The sequence below is a fragment of the Ailuropoda melanoleuca genome, chromosome 1 (genome assembly GCF_002007445.2).
Source record: "Ailuropoda melanoleuca isolate Jingjing chromosome 1, ASM200744v2, whole genome shotgun sequence".
NCBI classification, from domain to species: Eukaryota; Metazoa; Chordata; class Mammalia; order Carnivora; family Ursidae; genus Ailuropoda; species Ailuropoda melanoleuca.
In genome coordinates, this window is record NC_048218.1 from 207,051,950 (window position 1) to 207,078,436 (window position 26,487).

The following is a 26,487-nucleotide window of genomic DNA, read 5'->3' on the forward strand; positions in this document are numbered from 1 at the left end:
GGCGGGAGGTGCGGGGGCGGGGGGCCCTGTGAGCTCTCCCACCACCAGAGGGCACCCTGAGCTGGGCTTGCAGCTCCTTCCAGGAGGCTGTGCCCTCATGGGGACCCCTTCGGTGACCCTCAGTCACAAGTCACTTCTCCCTGCAACTCCCCACCCTATGCTAAAGGGCCCATGTGGCCATATCGGGGGTGCACAGGCTGGCTCCATGCCAGTCCCTTTAGCGAGTGAGTTTCCAAGCCAGAGGCCGTGCACCACGACAGCCACATCGCGCAAGCACGTCTCCTTCTAGAGAGGCTAACTCTTTCTTTATCCATTTAATATGAAAAGCATTTACTCCTCCGATCCCTGCCTTCAGAGCTCCGGGTCTTGCCACTATCCCCCTACCTATGGGGCTCAGGCTTTCTGGAGTCTTTCTGAACCCCAAGGAGAAGCTGTCCAGGCAGTAGATGTGCCTGAGGACGTGGGGGTGGGGGCAGGGGGGACAACACACAAGGCACGGAAAATGACCCTGCAGCAGGGTGGTACAAGCAAGGAGTCTGGACACAGAGACCGGGGTTGGAATCCTGGCTCGGTTTCTGGCAGTGTGGACAAGTGACTTAAGCTTCGGGGTCCTCATCCATCCAGTGGGGACACCAGGCTGACTCACAGGGTCCGTAGTTGACGGGATCTAGGACAGGGAAGCATCTGGCACAATCTCCAGCACACGGGAAGGCCTCCGTGCATTTTGATCCACGCTCCTCGTCATGAACTTGGAATGTCAGGGAGGCAGGGCCGGCTTATGGAAGGGCGCCACATGTGGTGTAAGAACCTCACTCTGCCTTGAGGCTTCTTTTTTTTTTTTTTTAAAGATTTTATTTATTTATTTGACAGAGATAGAGACAGCCAGCGAGAGAGGGAACACAAGCAGGGGGAGTGGGGAGAGGAAGAAGCAGGCTCATAGCGGAGGAGCCTGATGTGGGGCTCGATCCCAGAACGCCGGGATCACGCCCTGAGCTGAAGGCAGGCGCTTAAACGCTGTGCCACCCAGGCGCCCCTGCTTTGAGGCTTCTTAGCAAGGGAGTGGCACAGTCTGATTTGATCGGGGCAGACCATCTGGTAGACTCTCCCATCACTTGCTGAGCACCACTAGCCCGAAGCCAGGAGAAGGTGCCAGCTGGAGGCAGGGTGAAGGTCACAAAGCTGGTAAGTGGTGGCATGGGACCTCAGGGCCCAGGGCCTTAACCCTTATACCCTATCCCTCCCTAGAGCGGCAGAAATAGCTGGGAGGGACTTAAGAGCCTGGCAGACGCAAAATGGAGTCAAGGTCAAGTCTGAGGGCAGGGGCGGAGAGTCACGTTTAGGAACCACTTGCAAGGCTAACCCCACAGGTGAACCCTGTGTTTGCCCTGTTCTGCACGGCGCTGGGAGCTCTGCAGGGAGAGGGCAGAACTGCCGGGCAAGTGCTGGTGTTTGAGTCTGGGGGGGACAAGACGCAGCTGAGGGAGGATGGCAGGCAAGGCGTGGCTGCCGTGAGCACGAAGCTGATGAAGAAAGGGCGACCTGGACACAGTCAGAGAAGACCCTGACAGCTGGTGGGCTCTGGACAGGCTGATGGGTGGAGGGCAACCAGAGTCTGAGAAGGAAGAGACAGACTAGGAAGCACAGACAGAGAGCCATTTTCTCGGGCCACCACGGATGGGTGGAGCCAAATGTCACTGGGAAGCCAGCCACAGAGGGCCCTGAATGCTGGCCTGAACCTCATTTGATAAACCAGACAGAGCCCTAGGGTTCTCCTTCCTGGGATTCCATTCTGTACTGAGAATTCCAGGCCAACGGAGTCAGGCACTGAGGAGGGAACCCACAGAAAGTAGACCTTTCCTAAAAAAGGCCAAGTAATGGTGGGCACGGCCTGGCTCAACCTTCTCCCATGGGGGACCACGAGAGCCTAATTATGCTCCCCAGCACTGGGCAAACGAGATGGCCAAGCATGCCCACCGTCTGCTCCCTGCCTGCTGGGAGGGGGTGAGGCAGAGTGGGTGCCAACTGAAGCTGCTGGGGACAGGGCCTCGGCTCACGCCTGCCAGCAAGCCGCAATCAAAGAGAACCTTGATAAATGTCATCGGATGACTCCCTGCGTTTGTATGAACAAAAGGGCCCAGAGACCCCCAAGTGTGTGTAGGCCATGCAGGAGCTAATGGGGTGCGGGCAGTCGGGCCATCTGCCAGGAGGGCAGCTAGAGCAACGGCCGGGCTGCCTGGTGCTCAGAAACCCCCCTCCCCCCAGCCCAGACACGAGGCCATGCTGGCTGACCCCGAGTGACTGCCATTGTGTAGAATGATCTGGAGATCCTGGCATTGACCTTCCTCCAGAGACTGGCCTGGGAACCACAAGCCACAGCTGTGCTGACTCAAGGGGAACAGAGGCTCCTCACAGACACATAGTATGTGACAAAGAGCTGCCGTCTCGGGGGGCAGGGGCAGCACAGACAGGAGTAAAGTGAGGGGTCTGGCAGATTGCATGAACTGATATTATGGAATGCCAGGTTGGCGTCCCAGAGTAGTCAGGAACACCTATGAAGGGGAGCCCAGGTATAGCCATCCGTCTCACTACACATGGGCTCCTGGGATGCAGACGGAGCCGCTAAGTGTTCGACTGTTCCCATACTTCTGTGCCCGAGGAGCCTAGCGGCATCTGCCACTGTCTTTGGCCACACACATCATGTCCATAGAAAAGGCTGTCAGGAGAATCTAACCCACATTCCCATTCACAGGGGTGTTTACATTTGCATCGGAATTGCAAAGATGAAGGGATGGAATTTGGCAGGGGAAGAGGCCGGCCCTTCCAAGGCAGTTTGGAAAATCCTCTTGGTAGTGGCCAAACCCGGCCTCTCAAAAAGGCTGGCCTTATGTTTATATAATTTGAGGTCACTGGAGTCTAATGGAAAGGAGAATTACCAAGGTTCAAGGGTCAGGAGAGGAGAAGGGCTGCCCTCTGGGGAAGGAGCAGGGGTGGGCGTAGGGAGGCCAAGGGAAGGCCACTGGCAACAAGGTCAATGGGAATTCCAAGCATCCCTGTCCTGTCCACTTGCATCTGGCCCGGCTTTCATCCGAGGCCTGTCTCCAGGTTCTGTCAAGGGCCACAGATGTCAGGGTGAAGTGCCTTCCCAGCTAACCAGGCATGTAGGTCCCTCTGTCTCCTGCACTGTTGGTCAGACCCTCTGGAAGTTCTCAGAAGTTCACACCCTCCTCTCCCGAGAGGCCACAGGGAGGCGAGGCCCGTGTCCTACACATCACCATCACCCATGTCCTGCAGCGTTCTGAGGATACAGAAACCCTCCAAGGTCCCTCTCTGCTCTGGAGTCACACATTTGTGATAGTGATTTTGCTCTGGAACCCTCTGGGAGCCCCCAAAGTGGGGGCCATGGGGCTGAATGAGGCCCCAGTCCTCACCGTGGGTCTTTACTGCATTCACAGTTCTGCCTCAGGTTTTCACTTGAAGAGAGGGCTTCTCAGAGTCAAACCCTTGGAAGTGGCCAGCCTGCGAGGAGGAAGAGCCCACAGTGCAGCCTCAGACCTTGCCCCACTGGGCTGTGAGGTCTGTGGCTCCTTCCTGAGGACATCCTCTGAGCGCCTTCTCAGACTGGGCCCCAGTGACTGCTTATCAGGCCCCTTGCTCATTCAGGACAGGGAGCTGAGGCCAATGGAAACCCACAGGCCCAAACCAGTATGTTGCCTTAATTGTATGCAATTCAGAATGCTTAGAGCACAGGCTAGCTTGTCCGGCACTGGTGCTCCCGCCCCAACCCCAGCCTGGCAGTACCCAGAGCCAAAGAACCATGTGGCTCTCTATCTCCCCGCTGAGACACTGTTCACAGCACCCAGGTTGCTAGGCCCCTCCAAAGGCCACCTCCCACCGGGCTGTGGGTAATGGGGCCCAGGAAGGACTTGCCACCCAGCTCTCTGCACACTCCCTCAGTCTTGACTGAAGGCTGCCTTGACCTCCCTTTTCTCGCCATGCCCACCGACCCTCACAGGATACACACTCCTTCTCGGCTGCCTGACCCTACATGGCCACTAGTCTTGCTGAGTTGCCGACCGGCCAGCGGGGAGGGGAGGCAGTGAGCTAAAGAGAGGCAAGGACAAGTGGCGTGAAGGCCAAAGGGAAGGAAGGCCTGGAACAGGGCGAGGGTGGGGGGATGGTAGGTGGAAGGAACTCCTGTCCAGGATGGGACAAGCTGAAAGCCACAGGTGGTCTCCTAATCTCCCATTTACTGATACTTTAAGCCTCTTCTCTTGGCTTATTGTTGACCTTCCACATCACCTCTGCCTCCTTTGGGAAGTCTGAGGGGCCATGGCTGAACCCAGATGGAGAAGAAGAGTAAGGAGCAAAGCCCAAGAGGCTCTCAAATTAGACAGCTGGCAGGTATGGGGGGCATGGCCCTGTGAGGTGGGTGCACCACTGGGTAAGCAGGTGGGAGCGCAAATAGGAGCACAGGTGCATGTGCAGGTGGGAGCACAGGTGCATTTGCAGGTGGACATTTGTCCTGGGCTCTCACTGAGGGAATCTTGCCTCAGTGGCACCTCAGGTGAGCCGTGAGAAGCTGTGAGAAAGGTGGCCTACCTTACGAGAAGAATGCTTTTCTGAGCTCTCCAGGTCTCCATCCAGGAGCGGCATGGCAAAGGAACTCAGGTCCTAGGATGGAAAGAGAGCACGTGGTCAATGGAGTGGCCCTCAGGTTCCCATCCGGCCTCATCCAGGGGCAACACTGGCTCTATGCATGTGCCACTGCCCCCTTCCAGAGTCCTCCAGGAACACCGACCACCAGGGAGGGGTGTGGATGCAAGTGGAGTAAAAGCCGGGTGACAACATGCTAGCTTCCTCGAAGATTCTGACCATGCTCACATTCCCTTCCAGAACATAAGGCTATACTGCCCTCCATCACCCTGGAGAGGAGCAAGGAGAAGAGGCCAGGACTGGAGGCAGGAGGGAAAGCACCCCAGGAGGAAAGCAGGAGTGGAGAGCAAAGGCTTCCCAGCACCTTGGGAATGGCTGATGGACAGGACCTCATCTTATAACACGGCACATGGGGCCTGGAGGAAGTGGTCCAGGATGCGAGTCTTCCTGGAAGAGATGATGGGGGCCTCATGGGGAGGAGCATGGGGCCGGTGGCTGGGGTGGAATGGTCAGTGATGCTAGGTGACACCATGGCCAAGAGGAGTGGCGTGGGCCCAAACTCAGGTCACTTCCCCCTCAGCCCTGCTCCTACTCCCCCTGGTGTCACCTGGTGACTGCCACACTCCAGAAAGGAGCCCCATGTGGGAAGTCTACCCGGAGAACTTGCCTGAGTCCTTAGCCTTTCTTTTTCCCCTTCTTATTGTGGTAAAATGCATGTAACGTGAAACTTACATCTTAACCATTTTAAGCCTACGGTTTAGTAGTGTTAAGTACATTGTGCCACCATCACCACCATCTGCCTCCAGAACTTTCTCATCTTGCAAAACAGAAACTCTGTCCCCATGAGACAACTCCCCGTGCCCTTCCCCCAGAGCCTGGCACCCACCATCGTACTTTCTGTCTCTATGAACATAACAAGGCCACTACCTCATTAAGTGAAATCACGCAATATTTGTCTTTTTTGCGACTAGAATACTCTACTAAGCATAATGTCTTCAAGGTTCCTCCATGATGTAGCCTGTGTCACAGTTTCCTTCTTTTTAAAAGTCAGTAATATTCCATTGTATGGATGCACCACATTTTGCTTACCCATTCAACCACCGGTGGACCCTGGGGGGTCACTTCTACCTTTTAGCTGTGTGAACATGGGTGTTGAATTGTGTTTCCCCCTAACTGCCCAAATTCATAGATGGAAGTTGTAACTCCCAGGACCTCAGAATGTGACTACCTTTGGGGATAGGGTCTTTAAAGTGGTAATTAAGTTAAAATAGGTCATATGGGTGGGCCCTGATCCAGTGTGGCTACTGTCCTTGTAAAAAGAGATTAGGACACAGACGAAGAAGGAAGACCATACAAAGACACAGACAGAAGATGGCCATCTACAAGTCAGGGAGAGAGGTCTCAGAAGACACCAACCCTGCCGGCACCTCAATTTCAGACTTCCAGCCTCCAGAACGGTAAGAAAAGAAAGCCACCCAGTTCCATGATACTTTGTTGTGTCAGCCCTAGCAAACAAACAGGTACACGTGTATCGCACGGAGATCCTGCTTTCAACTCTTTGGGTAAACACCCAGAAGTGGGATTGCTACATCCCATGGGAATCCTGTTTTTACTATTCTTGAGGAACCCCCAGCCCTTCTCCACAGCAGACACCCCACTTTGCATTCCCACCAACAGGGCACAAGTCTTCCAGTTTCTTCACATCCTCTTCAACGCTTGCTACTCTCTGGGTTTTGTTTTGTTTCCATAGGAGCCATGTGAACGAGCGTCAGGTGGGATCTCCTTGTGCTTTGGATCTGAGTTTCCCCAACAATGGGTCATGTGGAGCCTCTTCCCAGGTGCTTTTGGGCACTGACACATCTTCTTCAGAAATACGTCTGTTCAAGGAGCCCCTGCACTGTTTTTTAACCAGATTGCTTGGTGAGTTGGTAGGAGTTCTTTCTATATTCCAGACACTAACCTTCTATCAGATACATGATCTGCAAATATTTTCTCCCAGTCTGTAAGTCGCCGTTCACTCTGTTGATTGTGTCCTTCGAGGCACAGCTCTTAGTCTTGAGGCAGTCCAACCGATCTATTTTCAGTTAGTTGCATGTGCTTTTGGTGTCATAATCAAGACTTCAGTGCCGAATCCAAAGCCATGAAGCTCTTCCCTTGTGTTGTCTTCCAAGACTTTTCTAGTTTCAGCTCTTATGTTTAGGTCTGTGATCTGTGCTTAGTTTTTCTCTACGGTATAAGGTGTGGGCTCAACCTCATTCTTCCCCACGTGCAAAATGTCCCCAACACCGTGCTTTCAAAAGACTGTCTTTCTCCCACTGAATGGTCTTGGCACTCTTATCACAAATCATTTGGCCACATATGTGAGGGCTTGTTTTGGGGGCTTTCTGTTCTATTTCATTGGTCTATAGGGCTGTCTTCATGCCAGCACCACACTGTTCTAATTATTAGAACTTTGTAATAAGTTCTGAAATCAGGAACTATGAAATATCTTACTTTGTTCTTTTTTTTTTTTTTTCAAAATTGTTTTGGTGACTCAGGGTTCCTTGAATTTCCATGCATATCCATTTAGGATAGATTTTTCCATTTCTTCCAGAAAAGGTGCCAGCTCTCTCTTGGGCTGCCTAATTGTTCTCCAAGGCTTTCGGCCTTGCCCCTTTCTGGCCATCTCCAGACCTCTGCCCGAAGAGTGATCCCTGAAGGTGTAGGTCTTATACTACGTTGGCCCCTCCCCTAACGCCCCAGGGACTTGACAGTGGCTTCAGCACCTGGTCAACTGGAACACACTGGTAGCTCTTACGTGTGCAGATTCCAGACTCAGCATCTCTGGTGTTTATGTCAGTGGTCTCAGGCCTGGTGGCACCTGGGGAGCTTGGGTCCCACCACAGAAGCGAGCTCATTAGCCTACAGTGTAGTACGGCATCTTCATCATCTAGCCGGCAGCCCAGGTGGAGAGTCACCAGCTTCCCACAGGGGACCGTTGGGAGGAGCCATGGTCAGGAGCTCTTGGCCAGGCCTTGCAGCCTCCAGTCCAGGCCCCAGGGATCTGCCGACCTCTGCAGCCTTATTTCTGGTGTGTTCTGCACCCCGTCACCTTTCTGCAAGTGCCCAGGCAGACTGCTGCGGTTCTCCCAAACACGGCTGTGTATCTGTGGACACACTGTCTGGAACGCCATCTCAACTCCTCACACACCTCAGTTCAAGGCCGTCTCTTCAGAGAACAGACCCTGCTTTGCTTTAGTCCCTCCAGGACAGGGTGGGCCTCTAGCACAGAGCCTGGCCCAAGGCTGTGCATGAACAACCAGTGCTGGCTGCCATTCTCCACATGCCCCAAGCTCTTTGCCCCCTCCAGGCTTTGCTGCTCTTCCTGCCCTTCACCCCCCAACCGCCAATCCTGGTTCACAGGGTGAACTTCTATGTACCACGCAAAGCCCAATTCACATATTATCTCTGGCAGGGACCCACCCTCAGGCAGAATGAATTCTTCTCTTATCTGTGTTCCCACACAACTGTAGACAGACCTTTATTACAGGACATATCAGGCCGGGTTATGATCATTTATCAGTCTATTTCTCTAGCTAGACTTTGAGTTCATCAGGGGTAAGGGAGAGCTATTCGTGTGGCTATTCTCTGCCTGTATTTGCCTGGCACGCAGTGGGCATGCAGACGTGTTTGATTCCGCATCCCCTTACCCTCTGGGGGTCATTGTGGGGGGCTACACGATCTGTGCTGATGGGCCCGCCAACGAGCAGGCCCCACGCGGTTCAGTTCACTGGGAAGGAGGAGGAACCAGGTGTGGGGTGCTTATCTCCCATTTTAATGAGTACATTCTTCTCCGGTTTCATATAATCATTACCCTCGAACATTCGTGTGGTACAACAGTTTCCACACGTGAAAGCCTTTTCACAAATACTCATTTGTTCCTCACAGAACCATCGTGCTCTAGCCACCGAGGCCCCCAGCAGTGAAATGACTCATGTTAGACAGTCTTGAAAGAGGAGAGACCAGGATGCTGGTCCAGCTCCCATCACTGGTGGCCTGTGGCCCCAGGCGGCCGCCAGGAGGGGCTGCAGCAAGGCCCCTGCAGCTATTTCTGCCCCATGCGAGCTCCTGAAAGCATCGAGCCCTTGGAGCACGGCTGTGCGCCCGCGCCTCAGCACCACATGCCTGCTCGGTCGAGCATCCCTACAGGGAAGTCCCCTGGCAGGAGTGGCGGCCTTTGCTGGAAGGCTCCTCCACCCCACATTCCACGATTCTAATCTTGGCCCTCATCTCTCAGAGCTCACCAAGAAACAGTGTACACCTTGGAGGCCAGGTATGGGAAAACCTCTAACTGCAACTATGCCACAAGACTATTAGCTGGTGGAATAATGGAGACTTGGCCTCCTAGCTCAGCTGACATTCCAGAAGGCCCAGGCACCTGGAGCCTGCCCTGTTCATGTGATTTCTAAATATTAAACTCCCAGCAGAGCTTCATGCTTTCCTCATGGATTTATCTTCTCCCGCCATTTCCGAACCTCCTTTTCCTGTCTGCTAGTCAGGCCAGTCCTGGCATAGGGTGGGCGTTTCTCTGGGCAATGTTGAGGCTCCAGGAGACATGTAAGACCTGGTTACTGCCAAGAGACTCTCGGATTGTCATCAGCTGCACACACTACAATTTAGACCTTGACCACGGGCTCTGGAGATGAGTATCAGGGTCTTTCGGGCAAGTGAATTTTCAGGATTTGGGCTGCTGAAGTCACCTATCAGGAAAGCACAGGGATAAAAGAGAAAAGCTCCAAGCTTGAGAAAACTCCCAACGTGTGAGCTGACCTTCAAAGTAGCCCTTTTAACCCCCCATCCCACCCCTGTTCAGAAATTCAGGCAAAAGCCCACATTTTACCACAAAAAAGGTATCAGCAGCAGAGCTATCCTTAATCTGCCATTACTGTGCCCTTCTTCAATCTTATTTTGGTCCTTAAGGCAGCCCATATAAGTAGGAAGGGCAAGTGGTATCATCCCAGTCTAGAGCTGAAGATACTGAGAGTCAGAGAGGTGAGACCCTTGCCCAAGCCAGACAGCCAGACAGTAGCAAGCAGGCCCTATAAGCCAGGACGAGCCACTCCCAGCTCAGAGCTCTTTCTGTTAACTCCCACCACCTCCTTGGGATGGCTCGGCTCTATTAACAAAAACCAACGTGGTATCAGAAGCTGTGAAGATGCAGAGCTCTTCCTCGCAAAATAAAGAGCCTTGGCCCAGCGCAACCGCAGGGGAAGAGAAGGATGAGTGAGGGTTTGAACAGTTCAGTGACTCATTCCCAAAGCAGCTTACGATGCTTTCTCTTTAAGGCCTACTCTTAATGAAAAGTAATTCGCGCCGCTGTGGCACAGGGCCGCATCCCACCACCAAACGCCCTCACTCCACATGCGGGAACGTCGACATTCTGCGGACTTTGGGGGTCTCATTTGCAGCTCTCCCGCTCCCCTGCCACGTATCCTGAACCGATTTATGATTTCCCAAAGACAGGGGCTGTTTTACTCCTATTTTAGCCTTGAAAGAAGGTGCGAGGTAAGCGTGTATCGATCAGATGCGGTCTGGCTTTTTAGTATTTCTGAGGCTTCGTCTTTGTTGATGCAGCTGGGACACCCCAGGCAGAAGCCTGACAAAAGCACAAATACAGGACAAACAGAAAGGCTGCCAATGTCAGGGGCCTGTGGCCTGCACCTGAGGGCCGGCTAGGGGTTTTAGACCTCAGGGTCACCATAGAACATTCCAGTGCAATTACAAGCGGGCTGATTCTTACTGAGGAAGGAACACATGTAGGATGGTTTTCATTCTCCGCTCCCGCTGAGCAGACCTGAGGACACAGAGCACCAGCAACATCGGGAGCCACCCCAGGCTTGGGAGAACAGCACAGCCGGGTCCTGCATCCCTCCACCCGCGAGAACACGACCTATGCACGAGGAAGGAGCCAGGAGGTTGAATTCCAGCCCCAACTCTGTGGTTTACGGTGGGGCGGCAGCGGGGGGGGGGTGTCTCGGGTGTGCCTGAATTCAGTTTTTCATCTGTCAAGTGAGAGGGTTTCACTAGAAGATTCCATAGTCTCAGTTCTTATCGCTGAACTAAACTTCATCCTGGGATCCTGGGGGCACTTTCAAGAAGTAGTGCTGGATTGAGAATAAAATGCAGCTTCTCACCTCCTATGATGAGTCATAAAAATAATTTTCTTCTCCTCTCAGACTACCAAATAATCTCCCCTGCTTTCGAAGCTCAGGGTTTGGGGGCAGAGTCTGCAGGAACATGGGCTGCACCGGTGGAGGGGTGGGGGCATGTCCTGCACTCCCTGTCGGTACCTCAGAGGCGAGGTGGTTAGGACCCAGCCGCATGTCTATCTTGACGTACCTTAGTCTGCTTCCTAGGTGCTAACCTTCTGGTTACTCAACTGGCTACTAAGATCCCCCCATCAAGCACCTGGGTCATCAGCACGAATGCCAGGTGGGTCCTCTTGGATGCTTGGCATGATTCCAGGAAAGCTGTGAGTAGCGTCCTCAGAACCACGGGTGCCCCATCACTCAGGTCCCACGTAGGACGCCCCTGCATGCCCGTTCCCCTGGCTCTCCTAGTCCCCATCACACCACAGGACAGCCGCTCACGTGGTTTAGCCTCCTCTGTGTCTGATCTGTGGGTACTGTGGCTGAACTTCACCTCTTGCGGTGAGGGCCTTGGCAAGCACCTCAGGTGGGAGGCACGCGTGAGGTGTCTCCAGATGGACTGGGTTTGCGCAATCCCTCAAAACCGCCCAACAGGCAGTTCTTGGTACCAATGTGGGGGGTGGTGACCAGAGCCATGGTCAATTGGAGCCTTTGAAAAACATTCATATTATATAACTGCTCTCAGAAAAATAAGGAACAAACCCTGAATCGCTGGAACTCGGCAACAGGGGAGGGACAGGGGCCAAATTAGGGAAAGCCTAAACTTAACTCTCGGAGAAGTTCCAGAATTCTTTATTTTCCACAGAGGACATCGTGGTTTCTGACTGCAGTCTGAGAGACTTCCTGATGTAAAAAAGAAAAGAAAACCACTATTTTTCACTCCTGCAGCCACCCTGCCTACCCCATGGCCCCACCTGGGGTCCTGACTGATTGACACAGCTGGCTTGGGCTCCCCCACCGACTGCCCTGGGCCTCTGTGCCAAGGTTAGTACTTCAGCCACTGGGCTGGGCTGGCCTTTCTCCAAAGAAAGAAGCCCTGGGCCCCAGGAAAGGCCGAAGTACAGCAGCCTGACCCTGCCCTTGTGCCGAGGAAGTACTCCATCCTGGCACTAAGAAAGTACTCGGTCGGTGCTTAGGAAGTACTCTGTCCTAGCCCTAAGGAAATACTCAGTCCTGGCGCTGAGGAAGTACTCGGTCCTGGCACTGAGGAAGCACTCCGTCCTGGAGCTGACGAAGTACTCGGTCCTGGCACTGAGGAAGCACTCCGTCCTGGAGCTGACGAAGTACTCGGTCCTGGCACTGAGGAAGCACTCCGTCCTGGAGCTGACGAAGTACTCGGTCCTGGCACTGAGGAAGCACTCCGTCCTGGAGCTGACGAAGTACTCGGTCCTGGCACTGAGGAAGCACTCCGTCCTGGAGCTGACGAAGTACTCGGTCCTGGCACTGAGGAAGCACTCCGTCCTGGAGCTGACGAAGTACTCGGTCCTGGCACTGAGGAAGCACTCCGTCCTGGAGCTGACGAAGTACTCGGTCCTGGCACTGAGGAAGCACTCCGTCCTGGAGCTGACGAAGTACTCGGTCCTGGCACTGAGGAAGCACTCCGTCCTGGAGCTGACGAAGTACTCGGTCCTGGCACTGAGGAAGCACTCCGTCCTGGAGCTGACGAAGTACTCGGTCCTGGCACTGAGGAAGCACTCCGTCCTGGAGCTGACGAAGTACTCGGTCCTGGCACTGAGGAAGCACTCCGTCCTGGAGCTGACGAAGTACTCGGTCCTGGCACTGAGGAAGCACTCCGTCCTGGAGCTGACGAAGTACTCGGTCCTGGCACTGAGGAAGCACTCCGTCCTGGAGCTGACGAAGTACTCGGTCCTGGCACTGAGGAAGCACTCCGTCCTGGAGCTGACGAAGTACTCGGTCCTGGCACTGAGGAAGCACTCCGTCCTGGAGCTGACGAAGTACTCGGTCCTGGCACTGAGGAAGCACTCCGTCCTGGAGCTGACGAAGTACTCGGTCCTGGCACTGAGGAAGCACTCCGTCCTGGAGCTGACGAAGTACTCGGTCCTGGCACTGAGGAAGCACTCCGTCCTGGAGCTGACAAAGTACTCANCCTGCAGCCACCCTGCCTACCCCATGGCCCCACCTGGGGTCCTGACTGATTGACACAGCTGGCTTGGGCTCCCCCACCGACTGCCCTGGGCCTCTGTGCCAAGGTTAGTACTTCAGCCACTGGGCTGGGCTGGCCTTTCTCCAAAGAAAGAAGCCCTGGGCCCCAGGAAAGGCCGAAGTACAGCAGCCTGACCCTGCCCTTGTGCCGAGGAAGTACTCCATCCTGGCACTAAGAAAGTACTCGGTCCTGGCGCTAAGGAAGTACTCTGTCCTAGCCCTAAGGAAATACTCAGTCCTGGCACTGAGGAAGTACTCGGTCCTGGCGCTGAGGAAGCACTCTGTTCTGGAGCTGAGGAAGCACTCTGTCCTGGTGCTGGGAAGTACTCAGTCCTGATGCTGAGGAAGTACTCGGTCCTGGCGCTGAGGAAGTACTTGGTCCTGGCGCTGAGGAAGTACTCCATCCTGGTGCTGAGGAAGTACTCACTCAGTCCTGGCACTGAGGAAGTACTCAGTCCTGCGCTGAGGAAGTACTCGGTCCTGGCACTGAGGAAGTACTCAGTCCTGCGCTGAGGAAGTACTCGNGGCGCTGAGGAAGCACTCTGTTCTGGAGCTGAGGAAGCACTCTGTCCTGGTGCTGGGAAGTACTCAGTCCTGGTGCTGGGAAGTACTCAGTCCTGATGCTGAGGAAGTACTCTGTCCTGGCACTGAGGAAGCACTCTGTTCTGGAGCTGAGGAAGCACTCTGTTCTGGAGCTGAGGAAGCACTCTGTTCTGGAGCTGAGGAAGTACTTGGTCCTGGCACTGAGGAAGTACTCCGTCCTGGTGCTGAGGAAGTACTCACTCAGTCCTGGCACTGAGGAAGTGCTCTGTCCTGGTGCTGAGGAAATACTCAGTCCTGGCACTGAGGAAGCGCTCTGTCCTAGTGTTGAGGAAATACTCAGTCCTGGCGCTGAGGAAGTACTCAGTCCTGGCACTGAGGAAGTACTCCATCCTGGTGCTGAGGAAGTACCTGGTCCTGGTGCTGAGGAAGTACTCCATCCTGGCACTGAGGAAGTACTTGGCCCTCGTGCTGAGGAAGTACTTGGTCCTGGCACTGAGGAAGTAAGTACTCACTAGGTCCTGGCACTGAGGAAGCACTCTGTCCTGGCACTGAGGGAGTGCTTGGTCCTGGCGCTGGGAAGTACTGTGTCCTGGTGCTGGGAAGTACTGTGTCCTGGCGCTGGGAAGTACTTGGTCCTGCTGCTCTTGCCAGTTCCTGCCCAGTGGCTTCGCTAGCTCCACAGCAGCATCACACAGTAGAGTCTTTTCTCAACAGAACCCCTAGACCGGGTGGTCAGGAGGCCTCCACTCCCCCTCAGGTGTCGGGCACAGCAGATTGTTCTAGCCTCTGGGAGTCTCGGGTGTTCAATCACAAGTATCGTGCAGTATAAGGATTGTGAGGGCCATTGGCCAGGGACACACCTGGCCTTACCAGTCAAAACTGAAGAGGACATCAGACATCACCAGGACACCACCCTAACTCCCAGGTCAATTGTCCACCTGGGAAGCCCAGGAGCTCTGTCAGTCCCGCTCAANAAAATGCAGCTTCTCACCTCCTATGATGAGTCATAAAAATAATTTTCTTCTCCTCTCAGACTACCAAATAATCTCCCCTGCTTTCGAAGCTCAGGGTTTGGGGGCAGAGTCTGCAGGAACATGGGCTGCACCGGTGGAGGGGTGGGGGCATGTCCTGCACTCCCTGTCGGTACCTCAGAGGCGAGGTGGTTAGGACCCAGCCGCATGTCTATCTTGACGTACCTTAGTCTGCTTCCTAGGTGCTAACCTTCTGGTTACTCAACTGGCTACTAAGATCCCCCCATCAAGCACCTGGGTCATCAGCACGAATGCCAGGTGGGTCCTCTTGGATGCTTGGCATGATTCCAGGAAAGCTGTGAGTAGCGTCCTCAGAACCACGGGTGCCCCATCACTCAGGTCCCACGTAGGACGCCCCTGCATGCCCGTTCCCCTGGCTCTCCTAGTCCCCATCACACCACAGGACAGCCGCTCACGTGGTTTAGCCTCCTCTGTGTCTGATCTGTGGGTACTGTGGCTGAACTTCACCTCTTGCGGTGAGGGCCTTGGCAAGCACCTCAGGTGGGAGGCACGCGTGAGGTGTCTCCAGATGGACTGGGTTTGCGCAATCCCTCAAAACCGCCCAACAGGCAGTTCTTGGTACCAATGTGGGGGGTGGTGACCAGAGCCATGGTCAATTGGAGCCTTTGAAAAACATTCATATTATATAACTGCTCTCAGAAAAATAAGGAACAAACCCTGAATCGCTGGAACTCGGCAACAGGGGAGGGACAGGGGCCAAATTAGGGAAAGCCTAAACTTAACTCTCGGAGAAGTTCCAGAATTCTTTATTTTCCACAGAGGACATCGTGGTTTCTGACTGCAGTCTGAGAGACTTCCTGATGTAAAAAAGAAAAGAAAACCACTATTTTTCACTCCTGCAGCCACCCTGCCTACCCCATGGCCCCACCTGGGGTCCTGACTGATTGACACAGCTGGCTTGGGCTCCCCCACCGACTGCCCTGGGCCTCTGTGCCAAGGTTAGTACTTCAGCCACTGGGCTGGGCTGGCCTTTCTCCAAAGAAAGAAGCCCTGGGCCCCAGGAAAGGCCGAAGTACAGCAGCCTGACCCTGCCCTTGTGCCGAGGAAGTACTCCATCCTGGCACTAAGAAAGTACTCGGTCCTGGCGCTAAGGAAGTACTCTGTCCTAGCCCTAAGGAAATACTCAGTCCTGGCACTGAGGAAGTACTCGGTCCTGGTGCTGAGGAAGTACTCGGTCCTGGCACTGAGGAAGCACTCCGTCCTGGAGCTGACAAAGTACTCGGTCCTGGCACTGAGGAAGTACTCGGTCCTGGCGCTGAGGAAGCACTCTGTTCTGGAGCTGAGGAAGCACTCTGTCCTGGTGCTGGGAAGTACTCAGTCCTGATGCTGAGGAAGTACTCGGTCCTGGCGCTGAGGAAGTACTTGGTCCTGGCGCTGAGGAAGTACTCCATCCTGGTGCTGAGGAAGTACTCACTCAGTCCTGGCACTGAGGAAGTACTCAGTCCTGCGCTGAGGAAGTACTCGGTCCTGGCACTGAGGAAGTACTCCGTCCTGGAGCTGACAAAGTACTCGGTCCTGGCACTGAGGAAGTACTCGGTCCTGGCGCTGAGGAAGCACTCTGTTCTGGAGCTGAGGAAGCACTCTGTCCTGGTGCTGGGAAGTACTCAGTCCTGATGCTGAGGAAGTACTCGGTCCTGGCGCTGAGGAAGTACTTGGTCCTGGCGCTGAGGAAGTACTCCATCCTGGTGCTGAGGAAGTACTCACTCAGTCCTGGCACTGAGGAAGTACTCAGTCCTGCGCTGAGGAAGTACTCGGTCCTGGCACTGAGGAAGCACTCCGTCCTGGAGCTGACAAAGTACTCGGTCCTGGCACTGAGGAAGTACTCGGTCCTGGCGCTGAGGAAGTACTTGGTCCTGGCGCTGAGGAAGTACTCCATCCTGGTGCTGAGGAAGTACTCACTCAGTCCTGGCACTGAGGAAGTACTCAGTCCTGCGCTGAGGAAGTACTCGGTCCTGGCACTGAGGAAGTACTTGGCCCTCGTGCTGAGGAAGTACTTGGTCCTGGCACTGAGGAAGTAAGTACTCACTAGGTCCTGGCACTGAGGAAGCACTCTGTCCTGGCACTGAGGGAGTGCTCGGTCCTGGCGCTGAGGAAGTACTCAGTCCTGCGCTGAGGAAGTACTCGGNACCTAGGCCTGAAATCCAGCTGCAAAGGTTCCGTAAAGACACTGGCTGTGGGGCGCCTGGGTGGCTCAGCAGTTTAAGCACCTGCCTTTGGCTCGGGGCATGGTCCCAAGGTCCTGGGGNTTGAGTCCTCTATCGGGCTCCCTGCTCAGCAGGGAGTCTGCTTCTCCCTCTCCCTAAATAAATAAAATCTTTTAAAAAAAGAGAGAAAGAAAACAAAGACACTAGCTGCTCCTCTTTATAATTAGAGAGGAGCCCTTCACCCCATCCCTACATGGAAAGACAGGGTGATTGATAACTTGCATGAGCAGTTCTACAGAGGGATTACCAAGGGCCGGGTGTTCCTGCTCTCCTCCTGTTAAAAGGTAGCTGGGCCTCGCCTTGCCTTGTAGGCAGCTTGACTAGTGCTAGACAGAAACTTGGAAGGTCCCCACACTGTGCAGAGGGGATGGTGCCTTGTCCACAGCCTCCAGGGCCTTGTGCTCTGGAAGGCCTGAGGACCCCCAGTCCGCATGCCCGGGTCCCCCACCCAAACTCCTCCTTGCTCAGGCCCCTGGAGTGACCTCTTCAAGGCACATGCTGCAGACCAGGTTGAGTCCAGCCTCTGTGAACCACGGAGGATTAGGAACTAGAATCAACCCTGTTTCTTGTGTTCTCCCAACCCAGTTCCTCCCGGAAGAAGGGAGTGGGAGGGCAGGTTGGGTGGAGGCTCCAGGGGCCCCAGTCAGCTCATGTCAGTGGCGAGGAGGGAGGCAAGAGGCTGGGAAGGCCCAGGAGACAGTGAGGAGCAAGGCTCGGGTGTGGGGCACTCATCTCCCCTGGATTGCTGGGTGCGCCTCAGTCCAGAACCATCCACATCTCCACAGGTGGTATCTCCGGCCCAAGCCGGGTGATGAGAGGAGGGAGATGTCATAGAAGGGGGAGCCTCATCTTGTTTCCCAGGACAGCCAGGACTGGTAGAGTCCCACACCTCTCACGAGGAGGGGCCGGCCGTGGACGAGGGCCCAGGCAGCAGGGGCAGCAGCAGAGAGGCTCTTGGCCCCCCTGGGAAGGAGAGTGGGGCCCAATCGGTCAGAGGGGGCCTCTGCACACTCAGCTGAGCCTTTGCTTTGCCAAGGGCCACAAGAAATCCCCAAAGGAAGTAGGTGGATGAGAAGATAAAGACGGATAGGAAAGGTGGTCCATCCCAGCAGAGTTGAGTGAAAAATAGGAAACGGCCCAAATAGGCCTAATTTTATTGTCCTGGAAGAAGCTTTGCCACACATAAAGGACAGCAGCAGATTTAGGAAAGCCCCACGATCATAGTAGAGCCTCATCTCCGCGAGCCCCACCTGTGAAGTGAAAGCAATCATTCTTCTGTCACTTGCTGGGTGACGGATTTCCACCAGGCACCTGCTCACGCTGTATTATGTCTGAGAGCCCTTCTCCCTCCGACACCAGCAGTTGGCTGACAGCAAGGACCCTGCCTGGTTCACCTGAGCGACTCGTTTGTCCATCGTGCCAGGCACACAGCAGGACTCAAACGAGAGTTTGTCTTTCCACGAAACAAAATTGATACTGCAAAAGGTGCTAATAAGCTCCTTCGTACGGCGGTATCAGAGACCGAGGACGGCTCAGAGCATGCTGCACCCCGAGATCTGAGGCTGGGGAATGACGCTCCAAGGGGGTAGCTTGGATTGCTCGGGCCTTCTGAAGGCAAGGACAGACTGAATACCAGCCATCTGTGAGAGGAGGAATAGCCCTTCATTTCTAGGGCTGTTTTCAGCTCTGACATTTTACTGGTTTGCGAAGACAAATCTTAAGATAGGGTTTGAAAAGACCAAGTCTAGGTTTCTGGAGACGGTTTATTTACTCACAAATAAAATGCCATACCACCAACCAAGACTGTGGTGGCCTTGGGGTTGAACCCTCTGTGGGTGCCAAGCACTGCCTGGCCAGCTGGGTGACTCTGGTCATGGGGGCTCCCCCCCCCTTTGATGTCCCCTTCATGAGGAAAAACACCAACCACGAGGGAAAGTGGAGGTGCTGCTGGGTCCATCCCACAGACCCAAATGGCCCTGCGTCAGCCCCACGACCCCCGCACCCTGCCTAGAGCCCTGCGGACAGCGCTGGCTCCACAGGGAAAAGCAGACAGTTCGGTCTATGCTTGAAGGCAAACTGCAGGAGGGACACTGCAAATTAGAGTACAACTGGGCACCCACGGAACATTTTTATAAGGTCACGGTGCTGCTGGCTGGTTCTGAGACACACCCGCCTCTCTGCAGGAGGGTCTTGTGCAAGCTCAGAGACCTCAGCTCTGCTCCCAACCACCTACCCAGTGTGGCTCTGGGGCTTGGCCCAGGAGCTGAGCTGATAGCCACAAAGGTCTCCAGCTCAAAATTTCCAGAATATCAAATGTCCCTATTTGTAACACCACGTATCAAAAGGTTCTTCCCACTTTCTGCAGGAAAGGAGGATTCCTCCTCTATCCCTTCTTGCCTTGCCACCCACCTGCTCTGGGCCAGCACGTCACACACTGGAAAGTACAAGACGTTCAGCGTAAGCCGCAAACACCAAGGATGCAGAAAGAATTCAAAGGCTTTCTGCACCAAGCATAATGAAGAGAGGTGCTTTTCTTTGTTCATCCCTGGGTGACCTGGCTGCTCCAGAAGCATCTGGCCACAGTTTTCAAACGAATAGTCCAAACCCATCCGTGTCTCATCATGTCGAGTTAGTGGATTACACAACCATCAAAATATGAATTAGAACAAAAGAAGGATGCCTTTCATTGATTCATGAGATTTTTGATCACATACGCGTGCACACACACACACACACACACACACACACGGACATAGAATAATGCACACCTCATTGCACTGTGGACAAAATAGCCTGAACAGTTGTGCACTGAAAGAGCTTTAAAGCTGGTACAGGTAGATTTCAGAGAGGAGCTGACCCTTTGTCCCTCGGGATGTCATGAGAGAGGGGAATGACGAGCACCATCTGTTTTCCTCTGTCCTGGCTGGAGCCTTCTGACCTCTCCTAGTATTTTGTACCCAGAAATATGCATGGAGTAAAGAGACAGAGAACCACCTCTCTTTACTGTCATGGCAGGTGGGCAATTCCTTCCCTGCTCCCCTTGTGTCCTTCCCCTGCGTTCCTTCCCTGGCCCTCTGAGCAGTGGGCACAGCTGCTCCGACCCAGTGTGGGCAGCGTGGCTTCCACCAACCCCAGCAACCCTGGCCACCACTGGACCCAGAACAGCAGTTATGCCCTTGGGGCAACCACCCACCCCTTCAGAGTGCTATCTGTCAGCACCTGTACTCACCTGGCCCAGACCTGCTGCAGACCCCCTGGTCTCCTGATACCTAAGCCCAGGGAAATAATGCAATCACAGTGTATTATGTTGGAAAAGGTCTCAGAAATCTTCCAAATCTGGGGTGCCTGGGTGGCTCAGATGGTTAAGCATCTGCCTTCAGCTCAGGTCATGATCCCAGGGTCCTGGGATTGAGCCCCGCATTGGGCTCCCTGCTCAGCAGGAAGCCTGCTTCTCCCTCTGCCCCTGCTTGTGCTCTCTCTCTGTGTCAAATAAATACATAAAATTAAAAAAAAAAAAAGAGAAAGAAAGAAATCTTCCAAATCCATCAATCCCCTTTCATCCCAGGTAGAGTGACGGATGTCCATGGAGATCAGAGTTGCCCGAATCCACACACACAGTCATGAACCAAATCCTGGTATTGCAGCTTCCAGCCAGGTTCTCTTTCTGTCACACTATGCTCTTTTTAGCTGATTTGGACTTTCTAGCTTATGTTTCTATTACATAAGATGACAACAAAATTATCTTACAGAGTCACAGCGCAGTGCGATCCCCTCGTGTGGGCCTGGCCGTCCTGGGTGTGCAGTAAATGTCAGTCACGGTCAGTCCTCGAGGCCATCCTCCGATGGAAGTTTGTCGGCATTTTCACATCTTTCCTCCAGCGACAAAGCTCTGGTTCCAAATTGCCCTTCTTTGTCATTCATCAGCTTTGTGTGACCGTGTTACTTCCTGAAATCCTCCACATCCGTGTGGCAGCCATCAGGGTGAGCAGCTGCTCCAGGAACGTGCTGGAAACACAGGAAACTCAGCGTCCCGCTGATTGAGGGCTGGTGGGTGCTCTCCACGAAAGGGCTCCAGGTGCAGCCCACCAGAGCCCGGCGCAGGCGGTACGTGGAGACCAGCGGGCCCGGAGACAGTATCTGCCTGCTCCCCTCCTTCCAGGGCCAGGCCTGCCGACGGCCATATGAGGCTCGTGCTGGGTGGCCCCACGTGGGAAATCAGAGTTCTTGAGTACAACAGCGCCCTCCTTCAGAGCTCATGACCACAGAGGCTTCCAGGGACCACACCCTGGACCCGAGTTGCCCCCAGGGTAAGTTAATAACGCTTAAAATGGCCAAATGACTAGTTCTTTTTAAAAATTTACTTTTTTGGTCCTGTTAAAAAAATTTAATTTAGCTCCTGTTTTTTAAAAAAGCAGCTGAATTGGGCCTACGCCCCTTCCGTGATAGGCCTGCATAGAGACTTCTGCCTACCACCCCTCCCCCCGCCCCGTGTGGATTGGAAACCCACTTCCCATGTCTGGCCCTCAGTTCCCTCACTTGATAAGAGGTGTTCAGGCTCGAACCCTAGAGATTCTCCAAACCCCCCAGTTTTGTTCTAGGCCATCCCTTTCCCCAGCCCGGTGACGAGAGGACTCCTGTCTACACGCCTGGGTTGTGCTGCCCCACCCGGCATGGGGTCCGGCTCCAGAGGCACGAGGACAAACACCAGTAAGTCAGAGCTACATGGGGTGGGAGGAGGGGGAGCAGGCATTTTTAGGGCCCACTACTCTGTCTGATTCAGCGAACCCAAGGTCAACTATGGGCTTTAGTTACTAATAATGTATTAATAAAGGCTTATCAACTATAACAAATGTACCTCGGAAAGCAAGTTGTTAATAAGGGATACTGGCGGGGAGGGGAAGGCGGTATGTGGGGACTGTCTGTACTTTCTGTACAATTGTTCTGTAAATCTAGAACAAAAAAGGTCTATTAAAGAAAAAAGCAAGAACAACAAAGGGCTAGAGCTGGCTTCAGTGCCATGGGCCAACCCATCACCCGACTCACTGGGCTCGGCACCCACCCTCTGCTGTTACCATCAGGAGATAGAAGGGAGACTGCAATCTAGCTGAGGGACCTGCTCACAGCTCCTCTGAGAGGCCCATGCATTGCTCCCCTTGGGGACAGGAGATTGGGCATGGTCACTTCACCCCACATCCACGGCTCTGAGGCCTTCTAGAATGCAGGGGAGCAGGTGCACCGCACATGCCCAGACTCAGGGTCCTGAGTGGAGGAGATCTTGTCTAAGGCTCCAGGCAGAAAAGATAAATGAGGAGATAAGGCTACCACTGGGGTCAGGCAGCACGAGGGCCAGGAAGTTCTGAGAGCCCAGGTCCCTTCTCTCAGTTCAAGCCGGCCAGTGTGGACCCAGTGGTGGGGCCTTCGTGCTCCAGACGGAAGCAGGTGCTAGCCGGAGTCACCACGCAGCCTCAGAATGTGTGGTCTAGGTGGACAAATCCCAGCACCGGGATGGAGACTGAGTGGGCACAGAGACACTCACGGTTCCTGGCTGGAACTCAAAGCCTCAAACCACGGTGCTGGCGAACCCAAACAAGGAATCTGCTAGGTTATTTGTTTTTTTGGTTTTTTTGCTGCCAACAAACCCATTCTGTTCTGGAGGGGCTCGTTATATAAGTAGGGGAGGGAAGGAAAATGNGTGGGGTCAGGCAGCACGAGGGCCAGGAAGTTCTGAGAGCCCAGGTCCCTTCTCTCAGTTCAAGCTGGCCAGTGTGGACCCAGTGGTGGGGCCTTCGTGCTCCAGGCGGAAGCAGGTGCTAGCCGGAGTCACCACGCAGCCTCAGAATGTGTGGTCTGGGTGGACAAATCCCAGCACCGGGATGGAGACTGAGTGGGCACAGAGACACTCACGGTTCCTGGCTGGAACTCAAAGCCTCAAACCACGGTGCTGGCGAACCCAAACAAGGAATCTGCTAGGTTATTTGTTTTTTTTTGCTGCCAACAAACCCATTCTGTTCTGGAGGGGCTCGTTATATAAGTAGGGGAGGGAAGGAAAATGCTGGACATGAGGCCAAAGTCACCAGAACAGCAGAAACTTCTAGATCAGCTGCTGCCACAGCAGGGAGTCAGGTACAAAACATAGGGGTTGTTTGTGGCTTTGCTTTTTCAAGGAAGAAAAAAAGCCTGCTTCTCACATCCTAAGAACTGGGTTAAAAGCCATCATTGTTAGAAGGATCCGATGACTGAGATGTCCCTGTGTGTAGCATGTGTCCCCAGGCCTAGTCAGGATGGGGCAAGGAAGAAACATGTCCCTGAGCATGTCCTCTGCATTTCTCATCTACTCCCTGCTAGAGTACTTTGGAACCTTCATTTCTTGCTGAAAAAGCACAGAGGATTTTGGACTGGGTCCTGTAGGGATATTCCTAGAGTGAGAGGACCCCTGGGGACTGTCTGTCCCTTAGGAAGGCCAGCCCCTTGTTTTCACTTGTNCCTTAGGAAGGCCAGCTCCTTGTTTTCACTTGTGGTAACTACCAGTGTGTCCTGGAAGCCTCTGGACCATGTATCTCTCTGCCTTTTGTATCCATGGGGCCCCAGGGACACCTCCCTCTGCATCACACCCCAGGTCCTCGTGCCCAGACTGCATAGACTCTGACCTTCCAGGACCACTGTGGGGATGACCTGGGGGAGCAGCACATCCTTGGGGAAGTCCAGGGAGAAGAAAGGGAAACCCCACAGGCAGAGAGGGAAATCAGAGCTGCCAGGGACACTCCCTGCTGCCCTTCCTTCTGTGCACCCGGCCCCACTTTCATGGTTTAAAGGACAGAATTAAAAGATCACGTAGGCTCGTTCTCCCTGGTCTGTGCGTATGCCCAGCTTGGAGAAGGGAATTATGCTGAACAGGAGCCTTGCTGGCTGAAACCTTTAGGGTCCCTCCTGCCTGAGGGAGAAGTCACCACTCCCCTAGCCTGGCATTCAGCACAGCCAGGACATGTGTAACTGGCCTACACACAGTTGCCAGAACCTTGCACGTCAGTTAAGGTTATGACACACAAAGGATATATTTTTTTATGCATTACAATTTTATTTTGGGCTCGACATTTGTTCAACAGTCACGGAATTTCTAGGTCAGGTTCAGGTAACTGAAGAGACTTTATAATTCATTCCTATTGTCTAGATCCAAGGTGTGCTGCAAACACAGTCTGGAGCAAAATGGGAAATCACATCTTTCTAAGGACGGGCTGAGAAATTCTAATCCAGTAAGCTGTCTCTTTTTTCTGGTAGCCGGGCTGACGCACACCTGGCTGCTAGGCCACCACGCACAGGGACAGCCAGGAAAACAGGACACAGCCCACCAGGAACAAGACCAACCAATCCACCCTGTGTGACGGCACAGGTTTCACAATTCAAACCCCCCTGAAACTCACAAAACTTCGGTGAAGATGTGAGTGCAGTCAAAACTGGGACCCCGGCGTTGGTAAGCCAGCAGCTAAAGAGCCTATGGCACATTTAAGATGTGTCAAAAAAGACGATCTGCTGTTAGACCACAGAGGGCAGCGTTAAGTTCCATACGTGTTGATCCATGTTCAAGTAGATTCCGGTCTGCTTCCGGGAGTTGGTTAATTTTTCTGGTTATGGCATTGAAATTTAAGTTTTCCTCAACAGTATCATCTGGTCCCTGATTTTCCACCTTGAGCCTAATGCTCTCCTCACAGCATACGGTGCCTCTACCCGTCTCCCTCGGCCACGCTGGGGCTCACTCCGACCTTTGCTCAATAGAGCGCAGCCATCTTTGGCGGACATGTGACTCCTCCTGCATCACCACGTGCGAGCTGACAGCACACCCCTCGTTTGGACTGTCCCCCCTCTTTCTCTTACGCCCTGGTAAGAGGACCTACTCGTCCTCCAAGAACTAGCTCAAGTTCCACAAATTCATGACACCTTTCCTAATGAGCCCAGTTGGAACCATCTCTAATGCCACACATTTCAAGAGTTCTGGATACTCAAGAATTTAAAGAGTTTCGATTTAAAGAGTTTTAAGAATTTAAATCACCCAAGCATTGTCTGTGATTTATTTATAAATTTTATCTCCGTAGAGATTGTGGGCACTCTGAGGGCAACAGCTCTGCGATCCAGCTAATTTTTGCATGCCTGTGGGTAAGAGCTAAATTCATGGGATTCGGAAGTCAAAACGACGCAGAATGAAAAAGTTGGGGTCCCACCCTTGGCCCCATCTATGTTGTGCCCCCAAAGGAACCACATCCTACTAGGGCTTCTTTAAGCACGAGCACACTTTCTAATACTAGGAACACACTTCCTAANCTCCTAATGAGTCCAGTTGGAACCATCTCTAATGCCACACATTTCAAGAGTTCTGGATACTCACTTAAGAATTTAAAGAGTTTTGATTTAAAGAGTTTTAAGAATTTAAATCACCCAAGCATTGTCTGTGATTTATTTATAAATTTTATCTCCGTAGAGATTGTGGGCACTCTGAGGGCAACAGCTCTGCGATCCAGCTAATTTTTGCATGCCTGTGGGTAAGAGCTAAATTCATGGGATTCGGAAGTCAAAACGATGCAGAATGAAAAAGTTGGGGTCCCACCCTTGGCCCCATCTATGTTGTGCCCCCAAAGGAACCACATCCTACTAGGGCTTCTTTAAGCACGAGCACACTTTCTAATACTAGGAACACACTTCCGAATACTAGGGATCCCTGTTATGCATACATTCTGCCCCCCACCTTCTTATTCAGGACACGGTGCAGAGAGATTTTTCTGGTATCCGGCGCACTCCTTTGGCTGGAACATTCTAGTTGCACCAGCCCCTGTGGCAGTCCAAGTCTCCAATCTTTGGCCATCAGGACAAGGCTGTAATGAGAACTTCGTGCATTCTTTGTATTTCTAGGATGTGTGACTGCAGCTCAAAGGGCCATGGATTTGTGATTTCTGAACAATACCGTCACATGTCCTCCTTAGGACTGTGCCATTCTGCCCTCCTCACTGTGGGGAAGGGGGCTCTGTTTCCCTCACGGCCTCACCAACAGATTGTCTATGCTGTCAGACTTCAGGTTTTTGCCGGATTGTCACCTACATTTCACCTGTTTAATTTAATCTCTGGCGTGCCACCCAGCACAGTACTTGAGTTGGTGAGCTGTGAGACAGTCTTTCTCCACCTGCAGGTAGGACACGGGTCCTGACATCCATGCAATCCCAACAGGCTTTGTTGTTGTTAATAAAACAGAACNAACAAGGCTGTAATGAGAACTTCGTGCATTCTTTGTATTTCTACGATGTGTGACTGCAGCTCAAAGGGCCATGGATTTGTGATTTCTGAACAATACTGTCACATGTCCTCCTTAGGACTGTGCCATTCTGCCCTCCTCACTGTGGGGAAGGGGGCTCTGTTTCCCTCACGGCCTCACCAACAGATTGTCTATGCTGTCAGACTTCAGGTTTTTGCTGGATTGTCACCTACATTTCACCTGTTTAATTTAATCTCTGGCGTGCCACCCAGCACAGTACTTGAGTTGGTGAGCTGTGAGACAGTCTTTCTCCACCTGCAGGTAGGACACGGGTCCTGACATCCATGCAATCCCAACAGGCTTTGTTGTTGTTAATAAAACAGAACAGAACCGGTGCCCCAAGAAACGTGTTTTATGGTGTGTCTATCTGACCAGCCGTGAGGTGAAGC

At 53.4% G+C, this 26,487-nt stretch overlaps 1 protein-coding gene and 1 pseudogene across 1 annotated transcript in view; both read right to left on the minus strand.

Moving 5' to 3' along the window:
* Positions 1-3,937: 3,937 nt before the first annotated feature.
* The window catches only part of LOC117797453 (collagen alpha-1(I) chain), a 106,318-nt gene continuing 83,768 nt past the window's right edge, over positions 3,938-26,487 (minus strand). Inside the window, exon 5 of the mRNA XM_034649717.1 lies at positions 3,938-4,671. The gene's annotated coding sequence lies outside the window, so the exon portion shown is untranslated. The remainder of the gene's footprint in view (positions 4,672-26,487) is intronic.
* Positions 23,303-26,487, minus strand: part of LOC109489042 — a 71,247-nt pseudogene continuing 68,062 nt past the window's right edge.